The sequence below is a fragment of the Microcebus murinus genome, chromosome 7, assembly GCF_040939455.1.
Source record: "Microcebus murinus isolate Inina chromosome 7, M.murinus_Inina_mat1.0, whole genome shotgun sequence".
NCBI classification, from domain to species: Eukaryota; Metazoa; Chordata; class Mammalia; order Primates; family Cheirogaleidae; genus Microcebus; species Microcebus murinus.
In genome coordinates, this window is record NC_134110.1 from 26548040 (window position 1) to 26574871 (window position 26832).

Consider the following 26832-nt stretch of genomic DNA (forward strand, 5'->3'; position numbering starts at 1 on the left):
TCTTTCTTCAAAGATTGATGCGGATGGTCTGTTGCTGCAGGCTTCATTTTCAACATCGTCTCGTCCCCTCTTAAAGTGAAATTATCCATTTGCAAACTGCTGATTTTTTTGGAAGTAGTGTCCTCACTCTCTCTCTACCTCCCTCACACACCACCTCCTCATCCCCAAGCTTGCATGTGACCACCTGCTGGACACCTGCTTAGAGAGCTCCACGGGACGTTTCCATTCTCTTTGTGTCCAGGGCTCCCAAGGTTTCTACACTTTCATGCTCATCTCCATCTGATCTCTGAGAGCTTGTTACAGTTCTAGCTTGTGCGGTCTCCTCATATCCACTTTCCACAGCATCCATTGCCTGCTCCTCTGGTCTGCCCGGGGCAATAGCTTCAGGGCCACATGTCTCAAGGAAGCGAGGGCCACGCTGGAGTTCTGTTCACCTGGCTGCCTTGCACCCTCAGCTTCCTGGTGGGCTGAGAGGTTATGCGTTTGTAGGTTATGCTTTTGTAGGTCAGCCAGCTTTCTCTCGTCATTGTTGCTGTTAGGGTGGGAGAGATGTTCTCTTGTGACTTTCTACTTCCTAACCGGACAAACTGAAAAAGGATGAAGCAAGAGTCATTCTCAAAAGCACGATGAGGGCCCACCACACATTAAAACGTATGCTCTACAGACCTGGTCATTGAAACAACGGTGTTAGTCATGAATCGACAGACAAAACAACGGAAAGAACACAACCAATCCACAAAGAGTCCGCGTGCATATGATGGAGACATCTCAAATCAACCGCAGGTAGGATGAACGTTACAACAAATCGTGTTGAGATAACTGAATAGGCATCAGGAAAAAAAATATATACCTTTGCTGGACAATCTCCAGGTGGATCATGGACTCGTGTCTTTATAAAGGGCTTGGGGGAGTGATTTTGGTTCTTCTGTCCCTTCACCACGTGAGGACAGCTAGATGGTGCCATCTATGAGGAACAGACCCTCACAGGACACCAAACCTGCCGGCACCTGATCCTGCACTTCCAGGCTCCACAGCTGTGAGAGATACATTTCTGCTGTTTGTAAATGATCCAGCCACAGGAATTTTGTTCTAGCAGCCCCAACAGCCTAAGACACATGGTTAAAAGCAGACACTTGCTTGGCAAAAATACCAAGACTGATATGAAATGGGAAAAAGGCTTTTTTGGAAATGTTATCACTGGCAAAGACTCATCTCACCATACAAAAGGAGATCACCAGGAAAATGGACAATAGACATCGGTAGAGAGATCACAGAGAAAGGAATACAAGTATCCACTAGAAATATAAAAACCTGCTCAACCTCACTCTTAATGAAAGAATGCAAATTTAAAATCTACCAAGACATGATTTGCATGTATCAGACTAGTGAAAATCGAAAGGTTGAATAAGAATACTTTTCCACAGTGCCATGGAAACAGGCACTCACTTCCCAGTTAGGAGAGGATAAAATTGTCCTAGGGAGACGGAGCACCTGGGCTGCAAATACATCTAACCTCTGACTTTCAATCTCAGTTCTGGAAAGTTTCCCTTCTGGCAGAGCTGTATGTGTGAGGGATGACATTATGGACAATTGCAGTGTTGTGTCTGTGAAAGTTGATTTCCCAAACTGGATTATTCAGAGTCAAGGGACTGGGGAAAAGCACTCAGGCACAGCGCATGTACTCCAAGAATTATTTGCAACCCAGCCTGCTGAAACAGCTGCTGTAACCCTAAGGCCGGTTTTACCCACCGCTGTCACTCACCAAGCTGAGCTGGCCTCCTCCGGGACCCTGCATAGTGCCCATGAGCCTTCTTTCCATCAACATGCAACATTTCTCTCATAAAACCCCCAACCTTCTCTTTGTTCCTTGGGCACACCGAAGACTACCCTGTTCTGTGCCCATGCCCCAGATTGCACTTGTTTCTCCCCCAGCCAAAATTTTAAGATTCATCCCTATATTTTATTTTGATTTTGACATGTAAAATATAAAAACACTGTGAACAACACAAACGTTCACTAAAGGAGGACATTTCAACAAAGGATAGTACATCCAGGCCACGGAATACAATGCAACCATTAAAAAAATTAGAAATGAATGTGAAAGCTCTGCAGGTGTTAACAGGGACCATCTCCTGAGAGGGCGGTGGGGGTAACGCAAGGTGGAGGACGGTACACGCGGAAAGTCCTCTGGTGTCACAGAAAAGAGAAAATCTGAACATACATCCAGATGGGCTGTGTCACAATCTGGGAGAGCTCCCTGAGCGGTGGGGACGGCGGGCTCCTCACACCGCACCCTCCCCTCGCTCTCTGCACCCGGAAGCCATCAGACCGACCCCTGCCCGGGCGTGGGCGGCTGAGGGGGCGGCGGGGGACGGTTGGTGGCCCGTGTAGACACAGAGGCCCGGGCGGGCGCGTCCTGGGGGCAGGGAGCAAGTTTGGGAGGCGCAGGCAGGCTGGCAAGGACCTGCGCCCCCAGACCCCGCCGCCCTGCGGCCCCAGTCCTCCGCCGCCCCCTGCCGGGCTGCAGGGAATCAAGCCACTCGCTCTGAGGAACAGAGAACTGGGGGAAGGTTCTAGAAGGAGCCAGGGTAGCACCCACGAGGTGGCAGTGTGGGGAGCCAGGACGGGCCCTGGGACGCTAGGATCTCTGCTGAGGCCGGTGGGCACCCCAAGGCGGGAGATTCAGGCTGGCCCTGGGGACAGGGGGGGCGGATTAAAGGAGAGGGGGTCGGGGGACGGAGACAGAGGCTGTAGGGTGAGACAGGACAGGGGTGGGGAGGCCCAGAATGGGGATTGGAGATCTGGAGTGTGGGGTGGGCCCAGGTGGGGGCTGGGGGCTCAGGGTCCCGGGGTGAAGGGTGAGGGGGCCGCCGTTGGGGGCACCCGGGATAGGGACTGTGGGGTCAGGGGTCCTGGGGTGCGGGGTTGAGGGGAGGCCCGGGGTGCGGGATGAGGGGAGGTCCGGTGTGGGGGATGAGGGGCTCCCGGGGTGAGGCGTCTGGGGTGGGGGACCGCAGCGCTCATGTGAGGCCGGCCTCCTGTCCCGCCCAGGGCTTGGCGCCCACTGAAGAGATGGCCCTGCTACCCTTGCTCCTGGTCTTGGGCCTGCCTCTGGTGCAGGCAGAAACCAACAGCACTGCCAGACAAGGTTAGTCCCTGCGCCCTGGGCTGGGGAGTAACCGGGTTGCCAGGGCAGAGCAAGGCGGGGCGTGCTCGGGCGTCTGGGGGCACAGAGCCCAGGGGCCCACAGAGCCTGGGTGCATCACGGGGGCCTTTTCATTCGGGGTTGCTCCAGTCTGGGCCCAGACCCCTCTATCCTCAGCAGCGCCACATCCCGGGAGCGGTCAGGCTGGAAGCGAAGGCTGGCCTGGTCTCTTGGGCCTTCCAGTGCTGCCTGAGCCCCAACCGGAAGAGCTGCCGGGGACTAGCCCCTTCTTCCCCAGAGCTAGTGTGGCCCCGACCCAAGAGAGCCTACTTCCTGCGGAGCAGGGCCTGGGGACAAGGAGGGTGGGCCAGGAAGGGGGTGACTAGGCACCTGGGAGCGGGCACCGAACCCAGGGGTCTCTTCCGTGGAACGCATCTTCCCTGGGCAGCTGTGGTTGCGGTGGATGTGGGTATGTCACTGCGTGTCTGGGCGCAGAGGTGCGTGTTTTGGGGTGTGCGTGCATGTTGTGTGCGTGGGTGCAGGCGCCTGAGAGAGAGAGAGAGAGTGTGGGTGGAGGAGGAAACCCCCAGGAGCAAAGACAGAACTCAGGTGAAACCGGGTGGGAACGATGGGAGCCGCTGAGGTCCTACCTTCTTTTCTTCTTCCTCATAGCGGCACGGCTGCAGTGCCACGTTTGTGAGGAAGAGAACGACTTCGCCTGCAAGAACCCATCACAATGTGGAGAACATGAGAAGTTTTGTGGTATCATTACCGTGAGTGAGTACTGTCATTCATGTTGGGGGCCCGCAGACAGATGGATAGAATCCTTTGAGGAATCAGGATCTGTCTAGTTTTCTTCAACAGAAAATAACTAATAAAACGTGACTTTCTTTTTCTTTCAAACCTGAAAGAGCAAAATTCTGAGAGGCTGGGGGTGGTGGGGGTCTGGCTGATGTAGGGTGGCACCCTCAACAGTGGATAAGGATGAAATACTGGGGGATAGTGTCAACGGGAAAAAAGCCAACCTCTGTAAAATAATTTTGAAGAGATTTATTCTGAGACAGATCGCTTGGTGACCCGGAGCCACGCCCAAGAAGTCTTGAGCAGTGGACTCGATGTGGTTAGGTTACAGTTTGGTTTTATACATTTCAGGGAGACAGGGGTTACAGGGTAAAGTCATAAATCAATACGTGGGAGGCATACATTGCTTTGGCCCAAAAAGGTGGGACATCTCCAAGCGGGGAGCTTATAGGTCATAGGTGGGTTTGAAGATTTTTTGGCTTGTAATTGGTTAAAGACATGAAGCTTTGTGTAATAAAGGCTTGGAATGTTTTAACATAAGGGGCTGTTACCAGAGATAAACCAGTGGAGGTAGATTTGTTGTGTGAATTGAGGACCTGCAGGTTTGTCTTGCATACCCTTAGGCCTGTTGATGGGTCAGTTACAAAGCATGTCCCCAAGAAGGAAGGGGGCTATGATGAGGCATGTCTGACCTCCCTCCTCCTGACAGACAATTTAGTTTTAGGATATTGCTCTGGCCACGAGGGGGTCCATTTAGCCGGTGGGGTTGGGGGTGGTGGTGGGGTTGAGCCTTAAAATTTTACTTTAGTTCACAATTTCCCCTCCGCCCCCCTTTTGGCCAAGATCTGTCAGAGGCAGCATCTATGGCCAAACTTTCATTTTGTCCCATCCGTTGCCAGGGTGGTGTGGCTACCTGCCCTGGATTCATCTAGTCCCTTGGTGGGACCCTTTTGACCAAGAGGACTGAAGAGCCAAACTGGGGCTTACAGCCAGTTAAATAAGCCAAACAGGACCGGAGGTAGACAGGCACTCATTAATACTCTAAAATCTTTTAGATGACATAAGAGTAAAATGCAAAATATCAAAAGCAAAGCTATAAAGCTAATTTACCTACAAGTTCGAGGCACTATATTCTTGGGTTTAGTAGTAGACTTGTAGCAAATATAAGCATCATTAACATTTAAGTTAAGGGACTTTTAGAGACTTTTATTGTGTCACAACATTTCAGTCTCTTTAGTAATTTATATTAAGGTGGCTGATAAATTGCTCATTATATTTCCTTTTGTGTAACTCTATAACTGATAAAAATTATACTCAGTAAGTTCTAAGTCTATAGAAAGCAGGGAAAAAAAACCATTTATTATTGATTTGGATATCTGCAGCATATGGCCTGAAAAGACCAAGTATTTCATTTAGTATTCTTTTAGGCTTTTGTGTGTCCCTCCCTTGATCTGGAGGGTCTAAACTAATTCCATCCCTCAGAATTGGCCCTTACAATCTGACACGCTCCCTCTTCCGAGATATACCCTGGGCATAGAGGGAGGATATTTGAACAGGGGTTTGGCAGATTCCATGGTTCTCAGGTCCCAGAGATCAGGTAAACTTGCTATTTACTTAAAATTTGTCAGGACTCTGAAAAACAAAAGAATTAGTAATGTTTTAAATAAAGCGTCTTTTTATGAAAATTTAGTGCTGTCTCATGAGGTTGTGTTAGCTATACTCATGGTCATATACTCATGGTCATAGTTTTTTACTTAAAGTTAAAGTCCTGGAAGTTTGTTTTGTTTTAGTCCAGTGGTATATAATCTCCAGAGTTATCAGAAACCAGTATTCAAATGGATTTGTCAGTCCTTTCCATGACTTTTACTTGAAGAAGTCAACTTTGGACTTAGCCAGAAAGAACCACTTTCTGAGGTGAATCAAAGTAAAATAATAATTTCTAAAAGATGATAAAACTCGGACCAGCCATGGTTAGAGACAATTGACAAACCAAATTGGTTATTTTGTGACAAATAGCAATTTACAAAATAACCATAATTATTACTGACAGCACACACCAAGACATGTCAATATTTGACAACACTAAAATATATACTAAAAACATACAAGTACAGCCCAAAGAAAGTTAAACACCATTTCATATTTGACAATGTTCCTGGATGGTTTTGACACACCAAATAAATCTAATGTCTGTCTTAGACTTTTAGTGATCCTAATGTATAAAAAGCTAGTTTAAGGTCAAAAGGCTAGATTTAGAATTTAAGTTTTGGAAAACTTATTGTCAAATATCAAAGGCTTAAAACATTTGTTCATATACAATCACAAACCACTATAAAATAATTTATTCAACCAAGAGAGATAGTCATCAAAAGATTCTAAAGGTGATAAAGTTATATGGGTATAAATCTTAATCCTTTGAAACGTTTAGTTTTTCTAGTTAGTCAAAACCTAATAAGGCTCACAGGGATGATCTGATAAAGCATAAAATCTGTATTTTTTTAGGTCAATTACCAAAATTTTAAAAAAAAAATTTTTGTAGTGCATTATTTTTTGCATTAAAAAGGAAATGAACATGTTATGGAATCAAAATGAGTGCATTATATGTCATTTTATTAAGAGTAACTTAATATTAACAGAAATCTTTGTTTTAGCCAAAATTTCTTAATAAATTCCCTTTTATAAACTTTATCCCAACCTGCACGTACCATATACTATCTGCAAAACATACCTTAAAACTTTTGGTTTTGTCCTAACATTCCCTTTTCCTAAATAACCAGTCATTTTAGGACAAAAATTCCATGCAAGATCCTTTCTTTACATTATTCTTTCAGTTTAACCTTTCTTACCAAAAACATATTTCTATATTCATTGCCTTTTTACATCTTTTGCTTACTCACAAGTGGAATTTTGTTTTTATTGTCTTTCTAAATTTGATTCAACCTTTAAATAACCTCTGAATTAGACAAAGTTATGTATACTTTAATAAGAACACATGCTGTTTTATAATTTTTCTTATTAAAAAATCTTATTCTTTGGTACACCTTATATATAATTATACACATTGACTAGAATTCTTCTTTTTGGTAACTTTAAATTTTAGTGAAAGCTTAAAAAGTAGAAAGTCATGAATTGTTCATTGTAAGACACTTGTCATGAAACAAGATTGCAGGTTACTATAAAATTATAGCCAAATTAATAATTCAAATATATATATATATTTTTTAATGTAAAAATCCTATCTTTTTGAGAAAGGAGGCTCAGTTTCTCAAACAAGAATAAGACCTAATGCAGTGCAAGTTAATAAGGAAGCTGAATCTGTGTCTTTCTTTCCTTCCCTTCCTTTTTGCAGTCTATTAAAAGGTGAATAAAAATCTTGTTATTCCTGTTAATATCATATGACAATTTAGTTCAAAAGAGAAAACAAAATTTTATTGCAGTAGTGTATTAATGATAAAGTTAATTTTAATAAAATCTTATAACCAAATCCATCGAATTTAACCAATTTGACTATAAGGTAAGACTTTTATAAACCTTCTCTAACCTTTAACTTTTATATCCATTTAATTTTTAATGATCATTTACATGTTGAATAAGTACTTTCAAATACAAATAAATTCAACAAAATATCTTTTAACAAAACTAATACTTATGTTGTATAACATTTTCATTAAAAGAATTTTTTGTATAGAGTTGTTTCTCTTTCCTCTAGAAGTTTTAATTACATGTACTAATCATAATGTCAACGCTTAGAAAAACCTAGGAAGCTAAAGTAACTTTGAACTTTTAGTCACCAATTTTATTAGTATTCCTAAATATAAAGCTAAGATATCAAGGTGTAAGCTTAAACTTATGTTTAAGAACTGATGTTCCGGCCGGGTGGCTCACGCCTGTAATCCTAGCACTCTGGGAGGCTGAAGCAGGCGGACTGCTCCAGGTCAGGCGTTCGAAACCAGCCTGAGCAAGAGCGAGACCCCGTCTCTACTATAAATAGAAAGAAATTAATTGGCCAACTAATATATGTAGAAAGAATTAGCTGGGCATGGTGGTGCATGCCTGTAGTCCCAGCTACTCGGGAGGCTGAGGCAGTTGGATTGCTTGAGCCCAGGAGTTTAAGGTTGCTGTGAGCTAGGCTGGCGCCACGGCACTCACTCTAGCCTGGGCAACAAAGTGAGACCCTATCTCAAAAAAAAAAAAAAAAAAAAAAGGAACTGATGTTCTAGTATTTTACCTTATAAATGACGGACATTTTATGATTATCTTTTGTTAACATAATGACTTTAAGATTTTAAATTATATGAAAATTTCATTTGTATTTATTTCATTTATATTTACCTACTTCATCTTATTTATTTATCTTAGCAGTTCGCTTAGATTTTAGCCATTAGTTTAAGTTACTTTTCTGTTAACCATTTTTATACACTGGAAATTAGATACATATAACACAGAACAGGGATCAAAATACAAGCTCATAAATCTTACCAAGAAAAAATAAATATTTCAATCAGACTTGTTCTTTTAAACAAGTATAACATCACTTCTAAATTTTATAAACATAGTAGTCATTTTAGAATATCTTGTTGAAAGGTATTAGCTGATTACATCCTTCCAAAACATCGCATCTCCAAACATAATCTGTTGACATCATAGTGCTTAAAGTGTCTCTGGCTCCCAGAGTTTGGGAGCAAAGGCCACTGTTCTCATAAAGGCTTGCTGAAAATCTACTGACATTAAGATTAATAGGATTCATAGGAGAAAGGATTAAAACTTATACATGGATGCCTTTAGAATGAACACAACGATGCAGGGGAAATTGTCCATTTTTTATGTTTAAAGTATGGACAGCTGTGTAGAAATATGATTGGACAAAAAGGGGATGAGCTAATTCTAACAGGCTGAGTGGCAGAACCAGCAAGGCGTTTTATATTTCTGCTTGGCCTCTTGAGTGTGCATTTTTTCTTTCTGGGTGTAGGGCAAGCCCTTTCTGGTTATGGGGTTTTACAGTAAAACAAAGTAAAAACAAAGTAGGTCAGATAATTACTTTATGGCCATTTTACATAGAATAATTTTAGGTTTTATGGCTAGCTTCAGGGAAGAATTGGTACAAGAGGCAGGCAAGCTCAGAAAATTTTGTTTCTGAAGCCGTCATTTTAAGTTAGTTTTCTGAATCCCATCAACATAAGACCATCTGACTGTAGACTGAGGGGAAAAAAATACTTTCAGCACCAATGTTAACATATCAAACAACGATACAAAGTGGTCACATGCTTTTTACATGAGGATCAAGATTAAGCTGTTTTAAAAAACGATCTTAATAGTCTCAAAACAATTTTGGTGGGGTATGAACTTGAGCACATACAATATTTATAAAGAGTAAGACTGCTTTGAGATTCTCATGGATTTTAACCATCAGTCACTTTTTATCTTAAAATAAATTACTATAGAAAAATTAACAATTTAGAAATTTTTCCCTAGGCAAAAGCTTTGATACAGCAACATAATGTACACATAACCGGCTAGCTTGTAAAGAGTAGGACAAAAATGGACAAGACCAAGGGAAAACTAAAGCTTTCAATTTAAGTTCTTTAACTACAACTTTTAGGACAACTTTGAATCCCTAACAGTACTGTTAATATTAGATGATAGTGAGTTAGAAACACCTTTAGTGTACCTCTCTACAGGCATTGATTCGGTGGAAGTAAAACTATATTTGCAGTTAGGATTAAAAGACCAAAACCAAAATGTTTTCATAAACCTTTGACGATTCAGTTTGTCTTTTGCTCTTTGGTGTTTTATTTATTCTGATTTGCTGACACTTAGGCACATTTGCATTTTTACCTTAAATTTAAACACATAAGTATATTTGTTGGTAACTCAGATTTAGTGATTATCATTTGACCAAATACTAAATTTTCTTTACTTATCAAAAATCACGCATTATTTTGTCTTTGAGTTTATATTGTTACAACCTTTATATCAAATCTTTACACCTCAAGAACATAAAAATGTCCTGTAAAACCCAGGCAAAAACAAATGTATGCTGACAATTTTCCAAAGCATTTTTACTATTACTTTACTAATAACACCTTTTTATTTTTTAATAATAGCTCAGATTATTTACCAAAGATTGCTAAATTCACGTGAAGCATTTGGGTTTAATTTATGAGCGCTCCCTTAATTTTAAGCCAGTCTGGAACCACATAAGCACAGACACGTAATACATGGACAGACATAAAACATACCCAAACGTATATACTCTCTCATGCCCATACACACACACAAAGTTCTAATAGATTTTTACCCTAGAACTCTAGCCATGAAATGGTAACTCAGACTCACCAGTCTGTAAGAGACAGCTGGATTCAAATTTCTTCTGATGAGACTGGAACTTGTTCCCATGGCAAGCTTCAGTTGCCCTGATAGGTAACCTAATTAGGCCTGTAGATCAAAGTTTTGGGTAAAGCAGTTTCCATGGCAGTTTGATTTTTAAAAAACCTTTACTCCCCTCCCCCCCCCCATTTTTCTTTCTTCAATTCAAAATGAGTTTTCAGTGTTAGCATTTTAGCTAGAATTGACTGCAGGATCTCCAGGTAGCCTTTCAATTGTAAATACCGTAAACAATGAGTTATCTTAACATCAATAGAAAAAGTAAGCACGTTTTAGAGTAGCCAGAAGAGAGAAAAATACCTGAGACATTTTAATCATGGTAGGTGGACTATTTCAGCTCTGAATTTTCCTTGATGTAATATGTCCTTCCATAAAAACTTGTGCACAAGAATTAGCTATAACCAGCCAGAGGCCTAGAAACCCTGGCATGCCTTTGAATCTTTTCATTTACCAAACTACTTGCAAATAGAGGCGCCACAAACCAACTGGGGTGTCCAGCAGGAGTCATTCTCCTTGTCTTTCTCATTCTGAAAGAATTAGTTTCTCATTTTTTGTTTGTTTGTTGTGTTTTGTTTTCAAGGAACCGAACTGTGGTCTAGGATTTGGTGTCCTGGGTCAGAGTGTGCTGGTTGTGGGTGGGGCTCCTCAATGTTTCACCATTGAGTCAGTCCCACCCTCTTACGTGTCTCAGTTTCTCTGTTCCGGAGTCTAGTACCTCCGAGAGGGCTCAAAACGCCAAGTGATCAGCTCTTATATGGGTTTCCCGAACGAGCCTTCTTTTAATTAATGCCGTGGCCCGTTTGCAAACGGGGGATGAACACAGAATACAAAAAGACACACAAACACACACAAAGACGATTACAAGACTGCAGTGCAGAATGCACCATTCGTTTTATTTTTATACACCCAAAATCAAAGTTAGTTCCTTGTACGTGCCCACCCAGGCTTTGCAGCAATGGCCGTAAATTCTGGAACACGTAGCCTAAGGGTACAGATGTCCCTGACTTAAGGTTTCCAGGCGGTTGCTCAAAACATAGGTCACAGGCTGAGATAAGCGAGGTTAAGCAAGGCAGCCACAGGGGGCATTTTGCGTCCCCAGTTCCTCTTGGTTGGCTCCCCTGTGGCTGTGTCTGTCTTAGGTTGTTCCTCCTTGAGGAATCTTGCCCATCATTGACTATCCAGCCATCTTACAGGGCTAAACAGCAATCAAAAGAACAATGTGCTTATTGTGTGGCCTCCAGGCCTCCACTTATCATGGGGCTGGGCAGCTCTTGCCTCAATGCAGAAACTCAGGCCTATTGTTATGCCTCTAGGCAGCAACCTTGTCCAGAGCACATTACTCTTAAATGTTCTGGGCAGGGCACGTACGTTACTCACTGAATTTAATTCTGAAACCAAGAAAGTATAATGTCAGTCCCCAACAATTAATTTGTTCGGGGGCTCCCCGTGGGGCTACTCACGCCTCGGGGAATCACCCCAGGCAACTCCTAATCAGGGCCCTGGTCACCCAGGGCTGCCTTAGGACTGAGAGGAGTAAGCTGCCCCTTATCTTCGGGGCTGAGAAACTCAGTCTCTCATTTATCTACAAATAGGACAATTGGGTTCCTTGTGCAAATACGCAGATAAGCCAATTGAAATTAGTTTTGAGAGGAAAAAAGGCAACGGAGAAAGCCATTTAGAGTGCACTTCCAAACCTAAATTGGGATCCAAAACAACAATTGCTAAGAAAAGAACCACCTCAGAATAAACCAGACCATCAACCAAAAACAGGAGTTCTGGAATTCAGGACAACTTATCAGTTCCTCCAAAGGAGAAGCTCTGAGTCGGAGGGCCTAAAAGGGCCATCCCAGTACCTGGTGCCAAGTTCGCATTGCTCCTTAGGCGGTCCTGAGTCTTCTCTGAGATCCTGCTGACTGTGCCAAAATTGTCAACGGAAAAAAAGCCAAAGTCTGTGAAATAATTTTTAAAGAGATTTATTCTGAGTCAAATTTGAGGACCATGACCCGGAGCCACGCCCAAGAAGTCTTGAGCAGTGGACTCGATGTGGTTAGATTACAGTTTGGTTTTACACATTTCAGGGAGACAGGGGTTACAGGGTAAAGTCATAAATCAATACGTGGGAGGCATACATTGCTTTGGCCCGAAAAGGTGGGACATCTCCAAGCGGGGAGCTTATAGGTCATAGGTGGGTTTGAAGATTTTTTGGCTTGTAATTGGTTAAAGACATGAAGCTTTGTGTAAAGGCTTGGAATGTTTTAACATAAGGGGCTGTTACCAAAGACAAGCCACTGAACATAGATTGGTTTTGTAAATTGAGGACCTGCAGGTTTGTCTCGTATACACTTAGGCCTTTAAATGGGTTACAAATTGTTAGGGACCGACATTCCACAGCCCCACCGGACAGAAAAGCAGAGACATCGAGGATGTAATTACACAAGAGGAGGTTTATTTTCTGGCTAGCCAGGGTCCAAGCCCTAGAGCACCAACGCAGTGGCCACTCTTGCAGGCAAGGACCCTGACTGGGGTTGCAGCGGGCCTTTTATCCCTATGGTGCATACGCTCTGCAGTGGCTGATCACGCGTGGATCATGCATTGACCTTTAACATGATTGGTTGGCTGGTAGCCCCACTATACAGGGGTTCAGACAATGCAAAGTTGGCGCAAACAAGCAAGCAAGCAACGGTTTCCATGGCAAGCAAGCAACAGTTTCCAGAAGCCGGATGTTGGTTCCAGCTTCACTGGGGGTGTGGGCCTTGCAGGTATGCAATGTCTCGACCCCTCACATTCTCCCCTTTCTTTAGAAGCTGGTCGAGCACTCTTGCTCGTCTCTTGGGTCTTCTAAAGGTTCCAAGTCTGTGCTACCTGACTAGAGCTTCTGATACTGCGGCTGCAACACTAAAAGCTGTACTGTATTAACCCTTTCTTTTACAAAGGTTATTATTTTGTTTAATAATCTTTAGACCCATGTAAGGTCATGGGGTTGGTGGGGATTCGGGGCAGTAAGAACAGCTGTAGGTCTTTATCCCAAAAACATTAGACCCACAACAACCAACCCCACCTCAACCCATCCATGTTTGTCACCCAGTTTAATCCTTAGATGCCACAACCCCAGTCCAAGTCTGTGGCAGCAGTCCTGGGCTGTCGCTGCCACGTGGGTCAGTCTGGTCTTCAGAGGATTCTTCGGGTCTGCAGTCGCTTTCTACTGGTCCTGGCACCGCTCCTGGTCTTTTTATTAGCAGGTCTCACGTGGGAGTGGTGTATTTAGGTCGCTATTTTATCGACCTTAAGAGCAGTGGGGGTAACAAGAATAATTTGATAGGGGCCCTTTCACCTTGGCTCGAGAGTTCTGCTGTTATGCCATTTCACCCACACCCAGTCCCCCGGCTGGTGTGGGTGAAACGGGTGTCCGGCACCCTCTTCTTCAGGCCGGTAGATAGCACGGAGGGCCAGCCATACTTGACTGTGGACACTTTGCAGACCCTGCACCGCTTGTAACACTTCTTTGGGATGTCCCGGAAGAGCCTCAGGGCTCATCCTAGGAACTACAGGAGGGGGTGTGCCGTACATGATTTCAAGAGGGGTTAAACCCAAGTGATAAGGGGTGTTCCGGGCTCGGAACAGGGTGAAGGGAAGAAGGGTCACCCAGTCTCCGCCAGTCTCCAGGGCCAATTCAGTCAGGGTCTCCTTTATTGTTTTATTTATTTGCTCTACCTGCCCAGAGCTCTGGGGGTTATATGCACAATGTAATTTTTAATCTATCCCCATAGCCTGGGCCAGCCCTTGACTAACCTGACTGACAAACGCAGGTCTATTATCTGATCGTATCCCTTTTGGCAGTCCATACCTGGGGACTATTTTTTCTAACATTTTTTTAGCTACTGTCAAAGCTGTTTCTCTCCTTTCATAGGGAAGGCCTCGACCCATCTAGAGAACGTATCTACCATGACCAGCAAATACCGATACCCATATTTTCCGGGCTTTACCTCTGTGAAGTTCACTTTCTAAAATAGTCCTGGCTGCCTCCCCCTTTCCCTCGTACCTGCGTGGGTCCCTCTGGTCTTCCCCGGCTGCATGACCTGACAGGCTCGGCAGCCTCTGACAATGTTATCTGCAACCCGTCCTTGTGACTTGAACCTGAGTTGAGCAGTGTCCAGCAGCTGTAGCATTTTTCTTCTTCCCTAGATGCGTGGTCTGGTGTAGGTGCTCCAACAGGTGGCGTCTTAAGGTCTCTGGCACTATCAGGCGATGCCCTTCGTCCTGAAACCAGCCATCCTCGCCTTGTGTTGCATGCAACTGTTCTGTAACCCAGGCTTCGTAAGTCTCTCTGGGCCATCTGGGTTCCAGCCAGGATCTCAAGGCAGTCATGCTTAGGCGTGGCTGAATTGGGGCCGGGCAAAAGCGTGGCCGGATTCAGGACGACAGGTGTTTGGAACTCAATGAGGGGGGCGTCCAACAGAAGCCTCTGGTAGTGTGTCAGCCTCGCATTTGTGATCCACCGTCCCGGTGGCTGCTTCAGGACCCCCTCTATGGCATGTGGGGTGGTGATCTGCAGCCGCTGCCCTAGGGTGAGCTTAACGGCGTCTTTGACCAACAGGGCTGTGGCTGCGATGATATGCAAGCACGCTGGCCACGCTGCCGCCACCATATCTAGTTTTTTGTTGTTTTTTTTTTTGACAAGTATGCCACTGGTCACTTCCAGGGTCCCAGGGCCTGTGTGAGTACCCCCTTGGCTATTCCCCTCTTCTCATCTATGAACAGGTGAAACTCTTTTGTAGGATCAGGGAGTGCTAGGGCTGGGGCTTCCAGCATGGCTGCCCTCAGGGCTTGAAAAGTGTCTTCCATTAGCACAGTCCACTCCCATGCTCGCCCCACCTTACACCCTTCTACAGAGGTCGAGCCTTTTAGTCCTTACACCCCGGTTTCTTCACCGGCAACAGGGGGGTGTTCCAGGCCGACTGGCATTTCCAGAGAATCCCACTGTCCAGGAGTCTCTGAATGTGGGGCGTAATTCCCACTCTGGCTTCCTGGGACATGGGGTACTGTCTGACTCGGGCTTGCTCGGCTCCGGGTTTTAACTCGACATAAAGAGGCGGCCGGTGTTTTGCCCATCCTGTGCCCCCTGTCTTGGCCCACGCCATGGGAAATTTACAGAGCCATTGCTCCATGCCTTTTTCTCTGCTTTTTATGGGCTGGTACAGTCTATATTCATTTTCCTGTGTCAGGGTCAGGATCTGAGTGACCCGGGGCTGTTGATGAGATTGCCTTTATTATAAGTTATTATTACTCCCTCTTTTTTAAAATGAATTTGAGCCTTAAGCTTGGTAAGGATGTCTCTTCCCAGTAGCAGCGTGGGGCACTCAGGGATGACCATAAAGGCGTGACTCACTTGTCCTGAACCCAAATCTAATCTCCGCTGTGTGGTCCACCGATATAGTTTAGCTCCTATTGCCCCCTGCACCCAACTGGTCTTACTGGACAATTTTCCTGTGTCTTCCGTTAGTACCGAATGCTGTATCTGCTCCTGTATCTATGAGGAAGCTGACTGGGTTCCCCTCTACTTGCAAAGTTACCCTAGGTTCGGGGAGGGGGACCGAACCCCGTCTTCCCTATTCATCTGTCACCTGTCCAGCAACCATGACTTTTTCAGGACCTCTAAGTCTTCACCCCCCTTTCTTTTGAGGGCACTCTCGGGCCCAATGCCCATGCTCCTTGCAATTGGCACATTGATCCTTGCCTAGCCTCTTCCGCCGGGGCCTTTTTTTTTTTTCTGACCCTATCTGCCCCCCTCTTGTGGTGCCTAGCAGGAATTTAGCCATTTCTCTGTTTGCTTTACATGCCTCTCTAGCTTGGAATTTCCTATCTTCTATCCCGATCCTCTCTAACCTCTCTTTTGGCGTTTCTCTATTGTTATCGACCTTCTCTGCCACTTCTAACAGGTCCTGCAGAGTCTTCTCGCCTAATCTATCTATTCTCTGCACCTTGTGCCTGATGTCTGGGGCTGCCTGATTAACAAATGCCATCATAACAGCGGCTTGCTGTCTTCCATAGTGGGATCTATGGGGGTGTACTGCCGGATCCTCTCTAAGTATGCTGCCGGGCTCTCCTCCGGCCCCTGACGAACATCTCCTACCTTGGCCAAATTGGTCGGCTTTTGAGCCGCCATACAGAGACTGGCCATCAGAGTCTGGCGGTAGACCTGGAGACGCTCCCTACCTTTAGCCTCATCGTAGGCCCAGGGTGGCCATTCAAGGGGGAAGGTCTGATCAATGGTCTGCGGATTCGTGGCAGGTCTGCCATCTTCACCCGGGACCAGCTTCCGCGCCTCCCCCTGAATTCTTTCTCTTTCCTCCGTTGTGAAAAGCACCTTAAGTAACTGCTGGCAATCATCTCAGGTGGGCTGATGAGTAAAAAGAACAGAGTCTAAAATATTAATTAGGTCTCTCAGATTCTTGGAGAAGTTCAAGTTTTGAGATTTCCAATTATAAAGGTCACTGGTAGAGGAGGGCCAATATTGGAATGTCTGTGCTCTGTCCTTCCCCAGGGGTCCCACTGCTCTCAGAGGGAGCGCCTTTAAGGGCTCCGGATCTGGGGCCCGGCCAGTCCGCTGTCTGGTCTCATAGGCCGGCCCTGCTGCCGGTGGTCCCGAGTCCTCCTGGGCTGGGGGAGCTGCAGAGGCTGCCCCGGGGTTATAGGGTGGAGGCGTGTTCCATTCGAGACCTGTCAGGTCTGGGTAGAGATTGGAGTCTGGCAACACTGGTGTCCCAGTGGACCTCGGACTCCGTGCCCCTCACCTTTCTGACTTCTTTAACTGCCAGAACTTCCGCCTTTTCCCTCGGGGCAGGAAGGGGGGCCTTCAGCCAGGGTGGCGGGTCTCGAACCCAGTCTTGCCAGACCACAATATAGGGGATCTGATCAGGGTGTCCGTGGTGGCCAAATACCACCCCTTTTACCTTTTTGATCAAGGAGGCATCAAACGAGCCCTCCCTGGGCCACCCCACTGCAAACGTGGGCCACTCGGCCTCACAAAGGGTAACAAACTTTCCCTTCTTGACCTCCAGGGACAGGTTGTGTGCCCTTGCCCTGACATCCTTAAAATGGCTCACCAGGATGGACAACGGCGTTGTTAGAGCCTGTCCCATGGCTAGTCAATAATAGGCAGATGTGCAAACCGATATTCCGCAGTTGGGGCACTGGGGACAAGGATCTGAATCCCTAGCCTTTCACACTCCCTGCAGAGGTAACGGCCGTGCCCCTCCCGCACTAGCCACTCCTGGCATGGGTGGCAGGAGATACACTGTGTGCTGCCAGCCCATGCAGGGGAATACTCACCTGGAGGTTCTAGTCACCCCTGCGGATCTTTTCATGGGTCCCCTGATTCCACGGCCCCAGCCCGAAAACCCATGCAACCCTGATGGGTTCTCGGGCTGAAACCACAGAACCCAGAGACTCCAACAAGCCAAGGAGAGATGTCACACTCACTCACACACACACAGAAAGCCAGCGACAAACAAAGCAGACAACAGACAAGTGGACAGTGAGGTAAACAGACAACCTAACCTGGTCCGGACCTACTCCCCGGTCTCCTCCTGACCGAGCCGTTGGCTACAAGGTCAGCTCCGGAGTCCCAACGGGGCCAGAGGACGTCTCCGCCTGCCTCCGACCGGCGACCCACCAGCACGTCCGCCTAGGTCCTGTGCCGGCGTCCTGATCCGGGGTCCTGCAAGGGGATTCCTCGTCCCTTGCCCAACACCACACCCGGCTAGTCCGGGGTGGATATTCACACTCCTCCCTCAGCCCTGAATTCTATCCGATAGTCTGTGGGGAAGGCAAATCCCGGACGAGCCCCCAAATGTTAGGGACTGACCTTCCACAGCCCCACCGGACAGAAAAGCAGAGACATCGAGGATGTAATTACACAAGAGGAGATTTATTTTCTGGCTAGCCAGGGTCCAAGCCCTAGAGCACCAACGCAGTGGCCACTCTTGCAGGCAAGGACCCTGACTGGGGTTGCAGCGGGCCTTTTATCCCTATGGTGCATACGCTCTGCAGTGGCTGATCACGCGTGGATCATGCATTGACCTTTAACATGATTGGTTGGCTGGTACCCCCACTATACAGGGGTTCAAACAATGCAATGTTGGCGCAAACAAGCAAGCAAGCAACAGTTTCCAGAAGTCGGATGTTGGTTCCGGCCTCACTGGGGGTGTGGGCCTTGCAGGTATGCAATGTCTCGACCCCTCACACAAAGGATGTCCCCAAGAAGGGAGGGGGCTATGATGAGGCATGTCTGACCTCCCTCCTCCTGGCAGACAATTTAGTTTTAGGATATTGCTTTGGCCACGACGGGGTCCATTTGGTCAGCCGCTGGCGGGGGGAAGATTGAGCCTTAAAATTTTACTTTAGTTCAGAATTGGAAGAAAATCTAAGTTTCGTTTCAATCATTCATTTTTAAATGAAAAGTTAAGCTTTTATATTGTTAAATTCCCCACTGCAAATAGGGTCTAGAGAGCTTTTACAAGAGAAGCACAAAACTAGGTGGACAGGTAAAAATATGTTCTGTCCGTCGTAATTCTCCTGAGAACTTCCAGGCACACAAAACTCTCCCCAAGGGGAATCTGAACACCTGGGACATTCTGCCCTCAGTGCCATCTTCAGAGCTTGAGAATTCAAGCTCTGTCCAGGCCTTCTGTGCTCCAGGAAGTCTGCGGGACGCTTAGGCGATGGCTAAGGCTCAGGTCAGCCAACGTGGACTTTGTAACCTAATATGGATAAACGATTTGCACAGTGGAGTAGGAGATGAGGTGAGGTCATAAGATGAGCCCTGGCCCAGAGCTGAACCTGGCGCACTGAGAAGCCAGCTCTGAGCTCTGGACAGGGGCCAGGATGGTCGAGAGTCCTTGCTCTTAATTGACTTATCTGTGTTTGAGAAGTTGAGGCTGAAAGAACTTGTATGTTCCCAAACAGCAATCCCCAGAACCACATGCCCAGTGCAGAGGGACAGGCCAGGGCTGGCGTCACCTGACATCCACACCACACACAAGCCAGCCCCCTCACTGGAGCAGCTTTAAACACAAAGGCCTGACCCACTTGGTGGTGGCTCCTGACTTCTCCACTGAGTGTGCCCCTCTGAAAGGGGCCCTCAAAGGGTGAGGGTTTGACAGACACAGACAGAAAGGCTTTGTTTTAGAGCTTGGATTCACGTGATTTTCTCTCTCTCTCTCTGTCTCTCTTTCCTATTAGAAATATTTCCACGTTTCTTCATGACTTCAAAGCAGTGCGCGAGATGGTGCCCAGCAATTGAGGAACCCCCCGCTCGTCGAACCAAGCGGTTTCTAATAGAAGGGCCTATGCCCTTCTTCTATATACTGTGTTGTAAAAGCAACTTATGCAATGAAGTCGGGCCAACCATGGACTATACAACGTTCAGACAATACACTGGCAGAGCAAGTGAGGTCAGCCTCAGCAGTTCCAGGCTGGCCATCTTTATGGCGTTCACCGCCACCGTAGTCGGCCTTGGCCTGCCATGAGCTACGGGCAGTGCCGTAGGCCCAACCCCCTAGAGCTCCGACTCACTGCAGACTATTGGAAGCTGTTGCATTAAACTTTTTTCCGTGGATTCCCTCTTGGTCTGACTTCTTGGCAGAGGGTAGGGGCAAGTGTAGTTGGCTCTGATCAAGGGCCTCCTCAGTTTGCATTCAGAGCAAGTCCAAATCTCGTGGTAGTGGTTTTGGTGACAAGATTTTCTCCTTGAAATCAAACCTTGTAACTCTGGTTGTTGCTGACAATCACTCTTTTCCTCTACTCCTCTTTGCCTCTGAGAGCTTCAGTGTTGATGGGGAAGGGGCCGAGGTCCACCATAAACCATAAAAAGGGTGTGCTCAGATGCTTCTGACCTTTCAGGTGACCCAGTACCTGTGGGGGAGACTGAATGATTGGGCTGAGACATCCCTGCAGTGAAGAACTCCTCAGCATGGGGCAGTGGGGCACCATCCAGGGGACACTCCTGTTCCAGTGGGAGAGGTGCCATGGCCACCCTTCCTCAGCTCTTTCTTCCGGATTCCAGAAGACAGAAGGTCAGGATCTCCACTGAAGGAACTTGGATTTCACCCGCCAGCTGGCACAGGTGCATGGAGTCATGAGTTCTCCCACGTGGACCTTTCCAACATCGGAAACTTGGGCCAAGTAGACAGCAGCAGAGACAATGTCTTTTGTTTTACAATTAAGACACAGCTGCCCAAAGAGAGCTGAGAAATCAAAGTTTTATCCAAATCAAAAACAAGGGGACTACAAAAAGTTCATGGACAAATGTGATTAAAAGATAAAGTAAAAATAAACAGTATTTCTCGGCATAGGCTCTCTCAAGGTCGAGACACTTTTGTCAGGGATGACCCCAGCCTTTTAATCCGTCCCTGAAGAACTGAGGGTCCTGAGGATTTAACCGCATCAATGCAGTCTTTTTTTACACTATTAACTGAAGAAAAGCGGGGCCTTTAAGATTTTTTACAAATAGGGAACAAAAGGAAGTCAGAGGGAGCCAAATCAGGACTGCAAGGTGGGTGCCTACTGATTTCCCACGGAAACTCGCACACGATCGCCCGCGTTTGGGGAGAGGAGCGCGCAGGAGCGCCGTGGGGGTGGAGAAGGACTCTCCGGTGAAGCTTTCCCAGGCATTGTTCTGCTGAAGCTTTGGCTAACTTTCCCCAAACACTCATGATAAGCAGATGTTGTTGTTCTTTGGCTCCCCGGACAGTCAACGAGCAAAACGGCTTGAGCATCCCCAAAATCTATCGCCATGACCTTTGTCCTTGACTGCTTGTGCTGTGCCGGGACCACGTCCACTTCCTGGTAGCCGTTGCTTTCATTGTACTGTGTCCTCAGGATCCTATTGGTAAAGCCATATTCTGTCTCCCAGTACAGTTCTTTAAAGAAACCCTTCAGGATCTTGATCCCAGGTGTTTCAAATTTCCGTTGAGAAGTCTGCTCTTGTCAGGAGCAGCCATCCGGTGGACAGTTTGCTCAATTTGAGTATTTCAGTCAGGACCGTGTAAGCTGAACCATTGGAAATGCCTGGGGTGTTGTTGGCTGTTATTTCTACTGATAATCGCTGGTCCTCTTTAATTAGGGCACGAACAAGATTAACTTTTCCTCAAGGATTGATGTGGATGGTCGGCTACTGCGGGCTTCAATTTCAACATTATCTCATGCTTCTTAAAGTGAGTTATCCATTTATGAACTGCTGATTTCTTTGGAGCATTGTCACCATAAACTTTTCATGACGCATCAGTGATTTCACCGTTCTTCCACACAGCTTCCACCCACCATAAATGTAATGTTTGCTCTCGCTTCCATTTTAGCAGAGTTTGTGTTGCTCTGTTGGGGGCTCCTTTCAAACTGCTGTCCTATCCTTCTTAGTGCCTCAAACTAGATGCTGTTCAGACAGGTTATAACAAATTAGTATGAGTTTATTTTAGTGTAAGAAAGTTTTAAAATTCACGTGTAGTTTTTCATAATATGCTTTTTCCTCGAACTTTTTAAAGACCCTGGTACTCTCTCCCCACGCTGGCCACTCAGCTTCAGGGCAGGATGTGGTCCCACCCACTCCCTACCTTCCTCTCCTCTCTGTCCGCACCATCCTGGCCGGTCCCAACCTGCTCTGACACAGGAAGGCTGCAGAGTGGGAAAGCTGGGGGACCTCCCAGAAAGAGTTTTTGTGCTATTCCTGAGGCATGGAGGACAGGGCCAACTCAGCCACATATGAACCTAAACCTAAGGCCAAAGTTCATTCTGTGGACAATAGGCAGGGGGGATCCCTGAGGGCTGGCCAGAAACTTCAGGACTGCATAAGACCCCCAATGCTCATTGGACTCCACCTGTGTGCACATCTTCTTGCCCACGATAGGCTTTGCCTTCAGACCCTGCTGTAAGTGCCTGCACCCAGTTACAGTACCTGCACCCGGTTACGGTATCCCAGCCGCTCCTGAGTCAGATCCCTGGGCTGGAGTTCAGGGAGCACCACTTTTGTTAGGGCAGGCAAAAGTGGGTATTTCACTCAGAAAGAGCAAGCGACGTAGGAAGTCAACCAATGACAGAGTTTCCATGGCAACGTACCAGTGAAGTCTCTCCCTACGGAGGACATAATCTACAGTGTAAAAAAACAGGAAGTCAAGAAGCGTGAATATGGAAGTCCTAAATTTGGACTGCACATGGCAGAAGGGGATAGGATGCTCCCTGCAGTCTCTTTATTTATTTATTATTTATTTATTTATTTTTATTTTAGCGTATTAAAGGGGTACAAGTGTTAAGGTTACATATATTGCCCATGCTCCCCTCCCCCCGCAAGTAAGAGCTTCAGCTTTTGTCAGGGCAATAATCTCCTTCATGGGCGTGGAACTCTCATGACCTAAATACCTCCCAAATGGCCCCACCTCTTAATACCTCTGCAATGGTGATTAAATTTCAACATGAGTTTTGGAGGGACACAACATTCAGACCATAGCAATCGCTAAAACCCTCCTATTATAAAATACGTTAAAGTGCTCAATGAGAAAATATTTTAAATTCTTTTCAACTGTATGCCAAGCTAACACAAACATTTCAGAGGTCAAAAATAAAATAAATAATATGAAGTAAAATAGAAATCGGATCACAGGTCAACATGGTAGTTAAGTCCCGAGGCTGGCAGCCGCCTTGAGAATGTTTGCTTTGTTCTAATCATCTTGTGCCATGTGCAGGCACTGGATCTCCATAAGATAGGAAATTAAAATAAACATAAATGAGGAGCTTAGGAAGTGATATATCCTAAATTAAATACTAAACTAGGAAAGGAGACACTCTGCACAGGGAAACCTGTCTGTCTCAGAATTGACTCTGCATGAAGAAAAAATATGAAGAGAAGTTTCTCCCGAAAATCTCGAAACTCCCATTAGTATGGGGTTTCTATTTCCATCACTAGTTCCATCCAGTAAACTCTAAGCCAGGAAATAAATGTAAGGTGGTAATGGATTGGTTTTCCTATTGGATGCCTGGAAAAGCAAAGGAACATCCTCTCTGAAGTGATAGACCCTGAGTGCAGAAATCCTCATAGGTATTACCTCCATGAATATTAAAATTTAAATTTACCTAATAAATAAACTAAAGATATTAAAATTTACCAAAAAAACCCAGAAAAATAAGAAACAATGAGCAAATAGAAGTAGGTCATGAAAAGTTTCAAACATTGAAAATAATAGATACCAAATACAAAATAAGTCTTCTTAAATAAATAAAAGAGCATAGAAAGCATGAGGAAAGAACAAGATGCCATCGAAAAATTTGGGACAGACTTCACAATAAAAAAAATAAACCTAAACAGAACTTCTAGAACTGAAAAAACATAACCATCAGATATAAAAACTCCAGGGATTACATTTAAAAACAGATTACACACAGATGAAGAGAGAATTAGGAACTGGAACTTGAGATGAAGAAACTACTCAAATGCAACCCAGAGATAAAAAGAGATGGGAAATATAAAGAAAAGGCTAGAAGACATGGAGAATAGAATGAGACAGTCTAATATAGAAATAAGCAGAATTTCAGAAGAAGAGAATGAAGCACAGACAATATTCAAAGAAATAACAAAGAATGAGTTTCCAAAATTGATTAAAGACATGAATACTCAGATAAAGGATTTGTAACTGATGTGTACTGAGATGCATTTGGAGTATGACTTCAGGATTCCAAAGCCAAGAGACTATGTTAAAAGCTCCTAGAGAGAAGACACAGGTCTTTAAAAGAACAACAATCACGCTTTGTGCAGACTTCCGAACTTGAACATGGAAGTCAGAAGAAGACAGCGTATTAATATTTCCAATGTGTTGAAAGAAAGTAATCGGGAATTAACCTGGAATATCTAAACAGAGGCATTTTCTGATAAATAAAACCTAAAATTCTTTACCGCTGATTAGCCATTATTTAAGGAACTCCTAAAAACCTTCTTTAAGAGGAGTGAAAATAATCCCAGACAGAAGGACGTAGTGAAAGAAGCAATCACAAACAAAGAGCTGTAGTAGCGTGTTGGGCTATGGACTGAATTATTTCATTTTCCCTACTCACTCCCCAAATTCACATAGTGAAGCCCTAACCTCCAGAGTTACCGTATTTGGAGTAAGGAAGTAATTACGCTTAAATGAGGTCATAAGGGTGTAGGTCTCTTATCCTATAATATTAGAATCCTTATAAGAAGAGACATCAGAAAGCTCCTTCTCTCTCCACTATGTGAGGACATCATGACAAGTCACCATCTATGAACCAGGTAATGAGCCCTCACCATTCACTGAATCTGCTGGCACTTTGATGCTGGACTTCCCAGCCTGCAGAACTGTAAGAAATATGTATCTGTTTCTTAAACCACACAATCTGTGGTAATTTATTATGGTAGCCTGAGAAGACTGAGATATATGGATAAATCCAAACAATCATTGACTAGATAGCACAATCATAATTTCTAATTTGAGGGGGATTAAAGAAAATAAGAGAAATAATCCTGGATACAAATAAGATAAAAGGCAGAAGAGGGCTCATTAGAATTGTTCTCTAGTGTTTTCTTGATAGTTCACAAGCAGGTTCAGAGATATTGAAAACAAATTAGGCACAGAGAATAAATACCAAAGTGGCAGAAACAGAGTTTTTATCATATATATATATAGAAAAAGATAAGACAAAGGATAAAAGAAATAAAAAATACTAACCAAGGTGATAGAAATGCATCTATACACCTTAGCAACTACAATAAATCATCAGTTCAAAGATAATCAGATTAAATTTTTCTTTTAATCCATAAAAAGACACACTCTAAAATGAGAACACAGAAAAGTTAGTCATAAAAAAGACAGCAGGGCCGGGCGCTGTGGCTCACGCCTGTAATCCTAGCTCTTGGGAGGCCGAGGCGGGCGGATTGCTCAAGGTCAGGAGTTCAAAACCAGCCTGAGCAAGAGCGAGACCCCGTCTCTACTATAAATAGAAAGAAATTAATTGGCCAACTAATATATATATAAAAAATTAGCCGGGCATGGTGGCGCATGCCTGTAGTCCCAGCTACCCGGGAGGCTGAGGCAGAAGGATTGCTCGAGCCCAGGAGTTTGAGGTTGCTGTGAGCTAGGCTGACGCCACGGCACTCACTCTAGCCTGTGCAACAAAGCGAGACTCTGTCTCAAAAAAAAAAAAAAAAAAAAAAAAAAGACAGCAGAAGATATGGCGAACTTACACTATTAATGTGAGACAAATAGACTTTAAGGCAAAAAGTGTTAAGCAACATAAATGACATAAATGACAAAATATTCAATTCACCATAAAAATATTTTAACAATTAAAAATTATATGTATCTTACAGAAGTGCTTCCTTATAACATAAAATAAAAAGTGTTAGAAATACAAGGAAAAATTGATAAAACCAGGAACATAGCAGAATGTTTTAACACATCTCACCGTAGTTGATAGAGCTAGAAAATTTAGTGAAAAAAATTGAACGATGCAACTAACAATACTGGCTTAATATTGTCACATACAGGACTCTTCACCCACGAATTACAGAATAAACATTCTTCTCAAAAAATGGGAAACCTGCAGGGCGAGAGTAGTATTTGAGGCAGGCCCCTGAGGAGATTAGCTACTTCTCCCCAGGGAGCCAACTCCCTAAGATAGGGGTCCACACAGAGGATAAGGAAATTGATAGGCAACAGAGAGAAATAAAAGAATACACAGAGACTAAGGTATAGTTTATAGTTTTATATATATAAAAAGGTCAGATATAACACAGCGAGGACTACCCAGGAGACTGGCGCATCTCCTCAAACGCCAGCAATGTGGTTAGATTCATACAAGTTTTTGTAATCGCAGACATCAATTACCAGTCGTCAGGGTAACATATTTGCATATCAGGAAATGCAGTTGCTAGGGGATACAGGTAGTGGGTTAGGGTCAAAAGTCCTCTCAAGGGGCTTCTAATCTATCTAGGTGAACAAACAGGTACAAAGTCGTTCAGGGGCTAGCTTATAAGTTATAAGAGGTAGTTGTCAATTAACAAAGGTAAAGCAAGAGGTATAGTGACTCTATATATCTTGATTAGTATATCTTGATTAGTATACTAGACTCTATATATCTTGACTCTATATATCTTTGATTAGTTATGGTGGACTTCAAGGTAGACAGACAGGAGAGAGCAGGAAGCCCATCTCTATAAAACAGGCTGTTTATAACAACCGGGGCAATCTCTGGGCAAAGCGCACTCATTGTCTCCGGCTCCCATCCTGTGGGCCATATTTGCCTTGTCTTGTCTTTCAAGACACAGGGAAGCTCATAGATTTCGAGATACCGGGAAGCCTTCCTGGAAAACATCCCTACTGGAGATTTGAGAGCTCTCCCATGATAGCAGCCTCTAATAAGTGAACCATTGAGTCCACACATTCCTTCAGGGCAAAACCCTGAAAACTCCTGTTTCTGCCTTTAATATAGTAATACTGGGT

At 44.9% G+C, this 26832-nt stretch overlaps 1 long non-coding RNA gene across 1 annotated transcript; it reads left to right on the forward strand.

The window, feature by feature from the left end:
* The first annotated feature begins 3259 nt into the window (after nt 1-3259).
* Nucleotides 3260-19659, forward strand: LOC142871920 (uncharacterized). Its single transcript, XR_012920136.1, has 3 exons — nt 3260-3614; nt 3818-3918; nt 19571-19659. It is a non-coding gene; the product is annotated as an uncharacterized LOC142871920 (long non-coding RNA).
* The last annotated feature ends 7173 nt before the right edge of the window (nt 19660-26832 follow it).